This window comes from Ammodytes marinus (genome assembly GCF_949987685.1).
Source record: "Ammodytes marinus genome assembly, chromosome: 7".
NCBI classification, from domain to species: domain Eukaryota; kingdom Metazoa; phylum Chordata; class Actinopteri; order Uranoscopiformes; family Ammodytidae; genus Ammodytes; species Ammodytes marinus.
Genome location: NC_137211.1, coordinates 4,068,294 through 4,081,873, shown reverse-complemented (window position 1 = coordinate 4,081,873; position 13,580 = coordinate 4,068,294). Strand labels below are relative to the sequence as shown.

The 13,580-nt window shown below is 39.7% G+C and overlaps 1 protein-coding gene across 1 annotated transcript in view; it reads right to left on the bottom strand.

Annotated features, from left to right (window-relative positions):
* Positions 1-13,335, bottom strand: part of LOC307252772 (vasopressin V2 receptor-like) — a 28,616-nt gene extending 15,281 nt beyond the window's left edge. The window contains exon 1 of the mRNA XM_080030552.1: positions 13,239-13,335. The gene's annotated coding sequence lies outside the window, so the exon portion shown is untranslated. The remainder of the gene's footprint in view (positions 1-13,238) is intronic.
* Between the last annotated feature and the right edge of the window lie 245 nt (positions 13,336-13,580).

The window sequence follows — 13,580 nt, the reverse complement described above, 5'->3', positions numbered from 1 at the left end:
ATATAGGCATTTTTCTTCTACATGTTATGTGGAACTAAACTATGTCAGAAGAAGGTAAAAGTTCGACGGCTGCTTGTAATATTGAACAAAGGAAACTTCGCTCCACCGCACAGACTCAGCTCAACATGTGCACGAAGGGAGTAGCAGCTAGCAAAGATGCTACAGCTAGCACCGCCACGGAGCCCGACCAGCCTGACATGGCTCAGATTCACGGGATGCTGAGCAAAATATTGGAAGAAACGGCAGATCTGAAAGAAATTCGTCGGTCTATGAGTTCCGTTGATACAAAGCTATCCTCCCTCATTTCTCGCATTACGCAGGTGGAAGACCGAGTGAGTCAGCTAGAGGACGAGCAAGCTAACATAAGGGCAAGACCGGCGGCAGCCACTAAAGAGGACATACAACTACTGACAGACAGGTTGGCCACTGCTGAAGACAGATCCCGACGCAACAACCTCAGATTCGTTGGGATACCGGAGGGGGCTGAAAAGAGCAATGTGACTGCGTTCCTGAACGAGTTTATCTCAGCGACCCTTGGCATTGATCCAACCCCGGGGGGTATCGAGATGGACCGCGCTCACAGGATCGGGACGCGGCTGGAAGCAGGGGAGAAGAATCATGGCCGAACGATTGTGGCGCGCTTGCTACGATACAAAGATTGCCAAGCCATTCTGGAAGCAGCACGGGAAAAGAAACGCCTGACGTGGAATGGTAAACAAGTTATGATTTTCCCGGATTACTCGAGGGAGACGCAAAGGAAGCGAGAAGCCTTCTCACGCTGCAAGAAAGCACTCCACGAGCGCAGGATTAAATTTGGAATGCTCTACCCTGCACTTCTGAAGATTTTCATCAGTGGACAGAGCCCACGGGTGTTTGATGATCCGGAAAAGGCAATGGAATATATCGAGAGGCGCTGAGGTACATGTTTGGCACTGCGTCTGTGCGTCATGCTCTCCGGGCGCGCTTTGGATAAGCTTTGGAAACCACACCAGTCTCTGCCGGCCGTTTGATCGGGAGAGTAACGGTATGTGAGATAGGTTGTGTGTATATGCAAATTTGACAACCTCTGTTTTGTTTTTGGACATGGAAAGATCCTTTCAAATTTATGGCTTTGTACGTCACAAATCATTGTGAAGCTGGCATTTCAGTGTATATCTTCATAGCCGGGGCCTATATTGTCAACCATTTCTATTTTCGTAAAGAAATCGCTATGTTTTCCTTAAATTAATATCTGAACACATTTTTGTAAATGATACCTAGGGCAGTGGGCTTTTAGGCTGCCCTTGTTCCACAAGTCATGGACCTAAGAGGTTTACTTTTTTGTTTTGTTTCGCCAGTGTTCTTGGTTCTGTTTTTTGTGCCAGACTGGTATGAAAGGGTCTTTCGGGGTTTGCTGTTGAGAGCAATACATGGGGTGGGTTCTGGGTGGGATGGGGTGGTGTCAACTGTGGGTTTAGCTGGTGGGTTAGCACCTGCTGTGTTTTCAGTTATCTGTGTTTTCCTTTTTTTTGTGTGCTTTTTTTTTCCTCTGTATTTTGCTACTCTTTTTGTTATCGGAGCAACTCTTTTTACTCTCACTATAACTGAGCTAGATGAAGGGCAATCTTAATTTAATTAGTTGGAATGTCAAGGGGCTTAATCACCAAGTGAAAAGGGGTAAGGTCTTAACCCACCTAAAACGGCTCAGGGCTGGAATAGTTTTCCTTCAAGAAACCCACTTACATGACTCTGACCATGGGCGACTAAGTAAATGCTGGCGTGGACAATTTTTTCATTCTAATTTCAGGGCTAAGGCCAGGGGCACAGCTATCCTTATTGATAGTAATATTCCTTTTGAGTCCTCAAACATTATATCAGACAAAAATGGACGTTTTATTATTGTTTCAGGCAAACTTTACAATAAGTCTGTCATCTTGGCCAACGTCTACGCGCCTAACGTCGACGATGTAGAATTCTTTAAGAGATTTTTTTCTCAACTCCCCGATCTCAATTCCCATTCTCTTATTCTTGGTGGGGATTTTAATTGTTATCTAGATCCAGTCTTAGATCGCTCTTCCCCCAAACCTGCCACTCTTAGCAGATCTGCAGGTTATATCAAATCATTTCTTGCTGATTATAGCCTCTCTGATCCATACAGGTTTTTATACCCCACAGGAAGAGAATATTCATTCTTTTCACATGTCCACCACACTTACACCCGAATTGATTATTTTTTTGTTGATAATTCATTGATGTCAGACCTTAAGTCATGCAGTTATGAAAGTATTGTGATCTCTGATCACGCTCCTCTGCTCCTTCAACTGGCTTTCCCTGACGTTGAGTATACAAGAAGGCAGTGGAGACTGGATCCATTGTTGCTCACTGATGAGAGTTTTCTTTCACACATCTCTACACATATTACAACGTTTTTGAGTATAAATAAAACACCAGATGTGTCCAATGCAACAATTTGGGAAGCCCTGAAAGCCTATTTGAGAGGTGTAATTATATCATTTGCAGCATACAAAAATAAGTGTACAAAACAGAAACAAACTGAAATTGCTGATCAGATTCTGAACATAGACAGACAGTATGCTAATTCACCTTCATCTGAACTTTACAAAGAACGTTTAAAACTTCAGACAGAATTCAACCTTCTTTCCTCTCGTCAGGTTGCTGACCAGTTGCTTAGGAGCAGAAGTACTTTTTACGAACATGGTGACAAGATTGGTAAACAACTGGCCAATCAACTGCGCGGATTTAGAGCGAAGCAACTCATCCCTGGAATACGGACAGACAGTGGGTGTACAACATCAGATCAGAAATCGATAAACGAAAAGTTCAAAACATTCTATTCAAATTTGTATAGTTCTGACTGTACAGTAGACGCAGCGGTGATGGAAACCTTTTTCAGTAACCTAAACATGCCTTCCCTTTCTCAAGACCTGAGACATAGCCTTGAGGCACCTATTACTCAGAGGGAAATTATTGCAGCAATAACATCTATGCAATCAGGCAAATCTCCTGGTCCAGACGGACTTCCATCTGACTTTTTTAAGAAATTTTCAGCCGAATTATCGCCTTTTTTATGTTCAGTATTCTCAGACTCATTTGACTCAGGTAAACTCCCGCCTTCGTTCTACCAGGCCTGTATTTCCCTGTTGTTAAAAAAGGATAAAGATCCTCTAGATTGTGCATCATACCGACCAATTTCACTATTAAATACGGATGTGAAGATACTTGCTAAAATTCTCGCCCACAGATTGGAGGATGTTCTCCCCTCTATCATATCCCCCGACCAAACTGGGTTTATAAAGGGACGCCAATCATTTTATAATATCCGCCGGCTAATGAACATCTTATATTCCCCCAGAAATATTGAATCAGAATGCCTCGCTTCTATGGATGCTGAAAAAGCATTTGATAGAGTAGAATGGAATTATTTGTTTTTCACTCTTGAGAAATTCGGTTTGGGTCCTGTTTTCACTTCTTGGGTTAAATTATTATATGCATGCCCTTCTGCCTCAGTATTAACAAACGGCCGTTACTCAAGTAGTTTTGATCTGCACCGTGGGACCCGGCAGGGTTGTCCTTTGAGCCCACTCCTTTTTGCTATTGCAATCGAACCACTTGCGATTGCCATCAGAGGTAACAAACAGATTCAGGGGATATGGAGAGGAGGAATTGAACATAAGGTATCATTATACGCCGATGACTTACTTTTGTTTGTCGCCAAGCCAGCCACCTCTTTACCGGAGGCACTTTCTGTGTTGGAGGTCTTTAGTCAGTTTTCTGGCTATAAACTTAACTTGAGCAAGAGTGAACTCTTTCCGATTAATAAAGAAGCTCTTAAACTTGATTACACAGCTCTCCCACTCAAAGTGGTGACAGAACATCTGAGTTACCTTGGGGTATGTTTCACCAGAAATTTTAAAAACCTATTTAAATCGAACTTCCTCAAATTATTGGATCAGGCGAAGCAAATATTATCGAAGTGGTCTCCTCTGGCTTTCTCTCTCATAGGTAGAATAAATTCAATTAAAATGACATTACTCCCAAAGTTCCTATATCTATTCCAATGTCTCCCCATCTTTCTCCCCAAATCCTTTTTTCAGGCCCTTGACTCTTTAATGATAAATTATATTTGGAATGGCAAACACCCTCGGTTAAGGAAAGCATTTCTTCAAAGACCAAAACAAACAGGCGGAATGGCCCTCCCTAATTTCCAATACTATTACTGGGCTGCTAATATCCGTTCTTTAGTGTATTGGGTGCATTTTCACCTTGACGACTCAGCCCCAGTATGGGTAACAATGGAGTCCAGCGCTGTTAGCCCATTGTCTCTATCTGCCCTCTTAAGCGCTGCACTTCCACTCTCTTCGGCTATTCCCAACAGTAATCCCGTGATTAAGCACTCCCTTCGAATTTGGACCCAATTTAGGAAGAATTTTGGAATGCAGAATTTTTCACTTTTCAGCCCAATTGCAGCTAATCATTTATTTATCCCCTCGACGGTGGATGGTGCATTCAAGATCTGGCATAAAAAAGGCTTAAAATGCATCGGTGATTTATTTATTAATGATCTATTTGCTAGTTTTTCCCAATTGACAAAACATTTTGGTATCGAAAAGACACATTTTTTCCGATTTCTGCAAATCAGGCATTTTACGCAGAAGTTAATTCCCCAATTCCCTTATAAACCGCCAGCCAATCATGTTGATTTGTTTCTTTCTGTAAACCCCACATTAAAAGGCTCAATTTCTGTGTTTTTCAACCTTATTTCGAAGTTGCATAGCCCCTCATTAGCAGCTATAAGAACCCTGTGGGAGCAGGACCTAGGTTCTGCCTTCACAGATCACATGTGGGATTCAGTCCTGGATCGGATACACTCTACCTCCATGTGCGCCCGACATGCTCTTGTGCAATTTAAAGTAGTACATCGTATCCACATATCTAAAACCAAATTAGCTCGTATGTTCCCCGATGTAGACCCGACCTGTGATAGCTGTAAGAGTGCACCGGCATCACTCTTTCACATGTACTGGTTGTGTCCCACCTTGACTCAGTTCTGGACATCAGTTTTTCATACAATTTCTGAAGTACTTCAGCATCAAATTAAGCCGAACCCTTTCACTGCAATTTTTGGCATTGCACCAAATTCGGGCCTACCCAAAGTGAAGCTGAGAGTACTGGCCTTCACCTCATTACTCGCTCGCAGGACTATCCTACTCAAGTGGAAAGATCCTGCTCCTCCTTCCCACTCACATTGGATTAGAGACATTATGTCATGTATGAATCTGGAAAAAATTCGTTGCACTACCCAGGGATCTGAGACTAAATTTCATAAAATATGGCGCCCCTTCCTAGACTATTTTAAGAAACCGACCACATTAATTGAAGAGTAGCTTCCCCCTCCCCTTTTTTATTTGATTCAATTTTATTTCTTTGTGTTTTTTTTTTGTTTTTTGTTTTTTTTCATTTTGATTGTTTGTTTTTATTTCTTGTGGTGTGTGTTTTGTGTTGTTGGGTGTGAGGGTGGGATGTGGGTGGGGTATGTTCGGGAGAAAAAGGGGGGAAAAATGTGTACTCGCTGTGCTACAATTTTGTTGTTATTAACATTCAATAAAAAAACCTTTGAAAGTAATGGTAATATGACCATGGTGAAGCGAAGTAAACTTTTGATTTACTGTTCATAGACACAGTATTTTCCAGTATGTCTGCCATAAATAGCTTTGTTTGAGTTGGAGGGGATTCAGACCTGAGCAAAAGCATTATAGAAATAGGATTCTTTACACTGATGGTCTCGTTTGCTGTTACAGGTCATTAATGATCATCAGAGGAAAAATGAAACTTGAAAGTTCCTCGAAGGAAGGATAAAAGTATTTCAGGAAATGTAATCAAAGTATAAAAAGTAAAGATATTTGTTTAGGGAAACTTATACAAGATGTCTTACCACCAAACATGTGCAATTGTGAAGTACTTTTTTAGTCACTTTAAGTAGTGAAGTTAAAAACAATTACCAAAAAAGTCCAGTACTTCAAGACCTACTTCACCGGTGGGAATATGAAGGTGTATTGAACTCTGAGATCCTATGTAGTATAAACATGCAATATTTTTTAAAATTGGTTCATCCTAGCCTGAGAAAAGGCAGAAAGAGTGTTTTATGGTCTCACTGTATAACCTTACATTTTACTAGTGTGACATCACACTAGTAAACATATAGACCGAGGGAAGACTGAGGAAAGACTGAGGGAAGAAAAACCTCATTCACTATATTATAATAGCGATTTTATGTATTGATAGAACACAGGTTCAGTATGGGTGAAGTCAGTTAAATGTACTTTTCCCACACTGTCTGTTTATCCGTTGCATTATAGTTGACCCAATTAATTAATTTTACACAGGCTTTTATTTCCCCTGTAAAAAAGACAATTCTTTTCTTGTGATTTAATAATGTAGCTATATGCATTTGAAAAGCCAGAATTGAAAATGGACAGCGAGGCATCCATAGTAGGCTTTTCCTATACACACACAACTTGAAGGAAAAGCAAGTACGCCAAACAAGTCCAGTAAAAAAGTTAAAAAGTCCAGCGTCTGTTTATCTGTTGCCCCTGATTTCCCCCAATTAGCGAGCGCCAATTAGCAGCCGCAATCTGTTCTCCGCGGGCCTTCGAACACGTTGCCAGAAATGTTCACAGGGTGGATTGTGTCATCAGTGATTATCAAACAGACATTTTTCAGATCTAAGTTCACTTGCCCCCTTAAAGCATACACTCTGTAATGTGCCTATAAACATCCAACACAAACACACACACACACACACACACCACACACACACACACACACACACCACACACACACACACACACACACACACACACACACACACACACACACACACACACACACACACACACACACACACACACACACACACACACACACACACACACACACACTCACACATACATACATACACACACACACACACACACACACACACACACACACACACACACACACACACACACACAGCTGAAGTTAATAAGGGCTGTGTGTTTAGGGTTTAGGGTCAAGCTTCAGTCAGCAGATTAATTGTAAGACAATGAGACGTGTTTACCGCAGTGCCACACACACTTTTACAGTTGAACACACACAATCGCAGAGGCATGCGGAGAGGGCCCCTTCATGAGGGACTTATTTATCCAGTGCAAATGGGCTGGCGCTAACAAGCTCACAGCCAGACCAATCTCCACAGATTGCACACACCCTGCGTTCCAAATCACATACTTTTCCTTTTTACTACACTACATACTAAAGTACAGAAGAGTTTAAGGGCCACAGGAGAGAAAAAAAAATCAGATAAGGAAGAATTTTTTTTTCATTATGTCGAGAAATAAGAGAATAAAGATGAATACTCCCAAATGCTATTGGAGTTAGTGGGGGCATTTATGTATTTTCAGCATACTACAATTGACGTGCATGTATTGGGACATCCGAAATCTTTTTCTGGCATACTAAATAGTAGGGAAGTATGGGGATTGGATCACGGGGACACTCACTGGCCTTATGGGAAGCAATACTACTACAACGGGGCTCACTAGAAAACTATAAAGAGCAGGTGCAAAGAAAGTGGTTGAAAAGTTACTAAATACATTTACAATTTAGTAAAAATACAGTTTAATATAATTCAATTTAATGGTTCAATGGTGTCTATCAAGGCACTTAAAGGCGTACTTCACCAGTTGGAATATGAAGGTGTATTGAACTCGGAGATCCTATGAAGTATAAATGTGCAAAAAAAAATTAAATCGGATCATCCTAGCCTGAGAAAAGGCAGAAAGAGTGTTTTATGGTCTCACTGTCTAACCCAGTTTCCTTTTTGTGACATCACAGTAAGGGTTAGGATTAACAGGACAGCTGGGCCAAGGGAAGACTTAGGGAAGACTGAGGGAAGAAAAACCCCATTCATTATATTATAATAGCGATTTTATAATGATAGAACGCCGGTTCCGTATGGGTGAAGTATTCCTTTAAGGTTGCGTGCCTCATATCGAAAAATCATACTAACAAAGACAAACATATGCAAAGAGATACAACTTAAAAAAATTAATACGTACATAGCTCAGCAAATTAGTTCACATCAAAGAGCAGGTGATAAAAAACTGTGGTTGAAAATGTACTTAATATGTTTACAATGTTAGTGTGTGTGTGTGTGTATGTGTGTGTGTGTGTGTGTGTGTGTGTGTGTGTGTGTGTGTGTGTGTGTGTGTGTGTGTGTGTGTGTCAGTTTTTTTTAGCAGCTCCACAAAAGAGACATTTCCTCTTCTCAGGTTTAATTTGAATATCTATTCGAGGCTTTAAAGGTGCAGTGTGTAATATGACATCATCAAGAAAGTTCTACAAAGTTCTAGAATGCAACGCTCCCTGGGTAACCCCAACCCTTTAGAATAATAACAGAAGCTACAGTGGCCTTCAAGGACAAGAACAATTAAAAATTTTAAACAATGCACCTGATGACATTCCAACTATGACACTTTCAAGATGGCGGCACTAGGCCTTGGTCCAAAATATGCAGAAATATGGACACATATGAGACCCTTTCTAAGGAAAAAAATAATAATTAAAAAAAAAAAAATCAGCTATTATGCACTAAATTAAATGTACTTATGGATATTATAATTACTTTCTATAAAATCTGCTAGGAAATAAAACCCAAAATTCTACACACTGCAGGTTTAAGATATGAGGTAATCCAACATCTTTTTGGACGAAAGCAAAGATGACATAATAGTCCAAAATATGAATTTAAACTGTGTTGGAGAAATCTTATTTTTAGGGGCTGACCTAATGTTTTGGAGTCTGGGAACCAATACACACACAAAAATCTATTTAAAGTATCTTGAATGTTCTTGTATACAGACTAGTATTCACTTGTTTTAGTACCTTAAAGTACAATTTAAAGTAAATATATATTTAAGTTTAAATGAACTTTAACTCGACTTGCTATAATAGTACAACTCTGTTTACAAATTAACGCACCAGCAATAACAATCCTATAGTGTCACATACTTTTTCTTCTGGTTTCTTATCTTTATTTACTTTATCTTGTACTGTTGCTGCTATGTGAATGTTGAGGAACCAAGCCTAAGAATTGGACTCTTGTGTAGGGGAGAACGGGGTAAGTAGGCACACTTTTTACTCTAGTGAGAATTGCTCATCACCTAAACATCTTTCAATAGTCATTCCTACATTAAATTGAAGCTTAAGGTGTTGGCTTGAAATGTGTACCCCTCACTTTTTCTATCTTATTGTAATAAAGAAGAAATTAATCATCAAAGACACCCTTACACATTGTGACAACCAACCCCATCAAGGGGTCGGTTGTCAAACACTATGGGGTTGTTTGTCACAATGTTATCTTAATGGGAATAATCCTAAAAAGAAGGCAAGAAAGTAGAACTAAATTTGAAAGTTTAATTGCATTGACAAGTTGACAAATAGGCCTCATAACTTACTGTAGCCTTGGCAGCTGGTCTAGTTTGGGATGCACTGGGTTGTTTTGATTTTGTTGCCCTTTTTTCTTTTGCATGCTAGCTGCCTTTTCCTGCTCTATTCTTTCCTTCTCTGGGGTGTCAGTGAGGATACAGCTTGACAATTTCTTTCGTTATTGGGTTCCTTTTCTGGCTGCAGCCTTGAGATAACATGTGACAACCAACCCCCCAAACAATGTGACAACGAACCCCAACTTGAATTTCTTGCTAGCATCAAGGCCAACAACCATCTGACAACTAATTAGCTTGCTAACCACAATCTAAACTATAGTTTACCCTTCACACTTTGTATGGGTAACAAGTGTTTTGTCATAAACCCATTGTGTAAAAGCCTAGAAGAAAAATACTGAGGAGCTAAATATTTTCAATTTGACATGAAAAACACAAACAGTCGTCTAACTCCAAGGAAGACTATATAGGTGACCTCTGAGCCCAATTCTGGATATTTACATACCAAAATTTCACAGACAGCGCCTTCTGGTTCTGAGATATAACGATTGTGACAACCAACCCGTGTGACAAATTACCCCGTTCTCCCCTACTGTACAATAAGATGTATTAAAAGTGATTCTGATTCTGTAAAGGTTATTTTAGTCACAGAGACATTTTCACTTCTACTTTGATACTTAAAAGCCTCTGTAAACCTGGTCTGAAACAGTAACATCAATATACAATATCATAATTGTAATAAGCTCCCACAAAGATCTGATTAAAAATACATATATTTATTTTTAAGATATTTTTTTGGCATTTTTGATAGTGTAGAGACAGAGTTGAAATGGGGCAGAGAGGGGAGTGACATGCAGAGAACGACCGCGGGCTGGAATCGAACCCCGATCCGCTGCTGGCCGAGGCCCATGGGGGGGGACGCCCTACCAACTGAGCTAAGGGCGCCCCTGAAAATAATTGTTCATAGATCTTATAAAAACTTAAATAAAAATTAAACAGCTTTTTTTTTTACAGTCTAGACCGTGTGACATGGCAGTGTTTAAATGTCTCCATGGCAACAGTCTTTGTTTATATAGAACATTGCGGTTGGTTCAAGATACTTCCCGTTTCTTAAGAGCCAGAGCATAGCAAGTTAAGTGAAGTTTATCAAACTTAAATGACAATATATTCATACTCTGCTTACGGCTTACTGCTTACTATCATGCAGCTAACTCCACAAATGACATAGTTAGAAGGATTTTTATGGATATGTGTTTTTACAGTTACAGGGGATTATAAATTAATTTTGCTCATGATATGTCCTCACCATTGAATGCAGTTTGTATTGAACATGCATTTTTTTCATGTGGTTATTTTGGTAACTTCTCCTATTTCTACTTCTGCATTTTGATACATGGGTGTATTTGTAATTTGAACTTCTTCTATTTTCTACTTGTGTGTCAACAGGAGAACGCAAAGAAAAAGCCGGCGAAAAACTATCGACCATGTATTAAAGGTGCAGTGTGTAATATGACATCATCAAGTAAGTTCTAGAAAGTTCTAGAATGCAACGCTCCCTGGGTAACCCCACCCCTTTAGAATAATAACAGAAGCTACAGTGGCCTTCAAGGACAAGAACAATTCTACATTCTAAACAATGCACCTGATGACATTCCAACTATGACACTTCCAAAATGGCGGCGACAAGGCCTTGGTCCAAAGTATGGAGAAATATGGACATATATGAGACCCTTTCTAAGGAAAAAATAAATAATAAAAAAAAAAAAAATCAGCTATTATGCACTAAATTAAACGTACTAATGGATATTATAATTGTTTTCTACAAAATCTGCTAGGAAATAAAAACCAAAATTCTACACACTGCAGCTTTAACACAAACCAGGTTTCAGCAGCGTCAGCCTCGAAAACACACACAAGGGGGCTGGAAAGAGTTTTACAGTAAGTCAAAATATCCCCTTTGTTGAAAAACATCGTGAGACTATTGTTTAACCAAAAATGCCAAACCTATGAACGCGAAATCATCTGAAAAATCTGAATTTACCCCTCGAGGATCAATAAAGTCTCGTTCCCCTGATCATCTGTTTTAACTTTTTTATATTTTCATTCGAAGATAGCTGCATAATCTACTGGAATGAAAACTTCTAGAGGGATTTAGAAGCTGTAAATATTTCAGTTTTGAAGGCGGGATTCAGTTTTGTAGTGAATCTACTACAGTTCGGTTCACCTGACGCTCACAGGCCTAGCTTTGTTCAGTATCATTACCCTCATAGCATAGTTGCCTAAATCATATTTACTCTACATCTACTTTTACTCTACATCTACTCTATTCTACATCTACTTTACTCTACATCTACTTTTCGTTAGCCTAATAGCATATTTGCCTAAGTCATATTTTAAGGGTTATAGAGTAGGGAAAAGTAGATGTAGAGTAGAGTAGATATAGAGTAAAAGTAGAGTAGAGTAAATATGATTTAGGCAATTATGCTATGAGGCTAACGATATATAAACCAATCGCTATCCTATTGAAAGGTGGAGTCTGCGATTCTGGAGAACGCTTGTTGTCAAATTCACTTTTTGTCAAAATCAGTGAATATCTCCTCACGATCCACTACTTGTCCATACTGTGTGTACGCTGACAAAATACTCATGTGTTAATTCACAGCCTAGCCTCTGTAGCCTCTGTAAACCGATATGTAAACAAAGGGTGCGTAAACAAAAGGGGGCCCAGTGCACCATAACAAGCAAATTGTCCATTCATAGAGCCTAGGTGTTAACACGTGATTATTTTTTCGAGCTTAGAGCACAGGTGGTGGTTAGTGAGGAGCTTTTTACAGTACTGATTTTGACAAAAAGGGGTTTGACACCAAGAGTCCTCAAAAAAAGTTGACTCCACTTTTAATCAATATCCTTTATCTAACCAGGTAAAATAACCTGACCAAGAATGCAGAACTACGTAGGATATAACAATCAAGCACAACCAACACATACAATACTCTCATACACCACATTCAGCATCATATTAGAATACAATACAAGATCAGGGACAAGAATACGGAAGTTCAAAATGGGTCCAGTTAACTTACAAAGCTAAAAAATAAATAAACCGAGACACATAAAATAAATAAGCAGAATGTTTTTTTATGAAGTTGTAACTTTACAAACTATTGCATCGACTGAGAGAACTATAAGATAAGATCAAAGAGCCTGTATTTATCATTGAATATAATGACAATACAGGCTTCTGATCTTACCTGACAGATAAAAAAACAACAACATTTTGAGTGCTTTCAAGCTTTTTTTTATCACCCTAAACACACAACCCTCAACCATAACAAACCAATCATAAAATCTAGGGAAGCAGGAAGAAATTGTGCATTTGTGCGGCTAACTTCTCTGTCCTCAGTTGACATCTTTTGGGCTGCGTTAATCCAATTTATTTCGAGAGCGGAAAACACCTGCGGTCCGGTTCGGTGCTCGTTTTTCTGTTCACAAAACAAGACGCTCAAATGAACCCTTCTGTCTACCTCTCCTAGTATTTACTTTTTACCCTAATCTCTCTTCCCACATAATTCCTCTTTAGAAATGGTCTTTTTCTCAACTTTAACAGCCTATTTTTCAGTGTTAAACATTGCCACAGACAACAGCTGTATATGTAGGCCCGGTATAGTCTCAATAACAGTAGGATTTTTAAGATTTCCGAGTCCCCCCCCGACATGAAGTATAAAACAGTGAGAAAATATTAGATGACTCACTCACCTCGTCCTCAGCGTCCCGTGAAGCATCTGTAGGAGCCGGGACAACCTGATCTGCTGTTGCACACACTGGCCGCATCCATGCTGTGTGTGTGTGTGTGTGTGTGTGTGTGTGTGTGTGTGTGTGTGTGTGTGTGTGTGTGTGTGTGTGTATGTGTGAGTGTGTGTGTCTAGTGTGAGAGAGAGAAAGTGTGTGTGTTTGTCTGGTATGTGTGTGTGTGTGTGTGTGTGAGAGAGAGAGAAAGTGTGTGTGTGTGTGTGTGTGTGTGAGAAGCTTATTACTCTGACAGTGACCTCTGCCAGCTCAAGCGGCCGACTGCTGCTGGCGGCCCATCTCCTCCCTTCT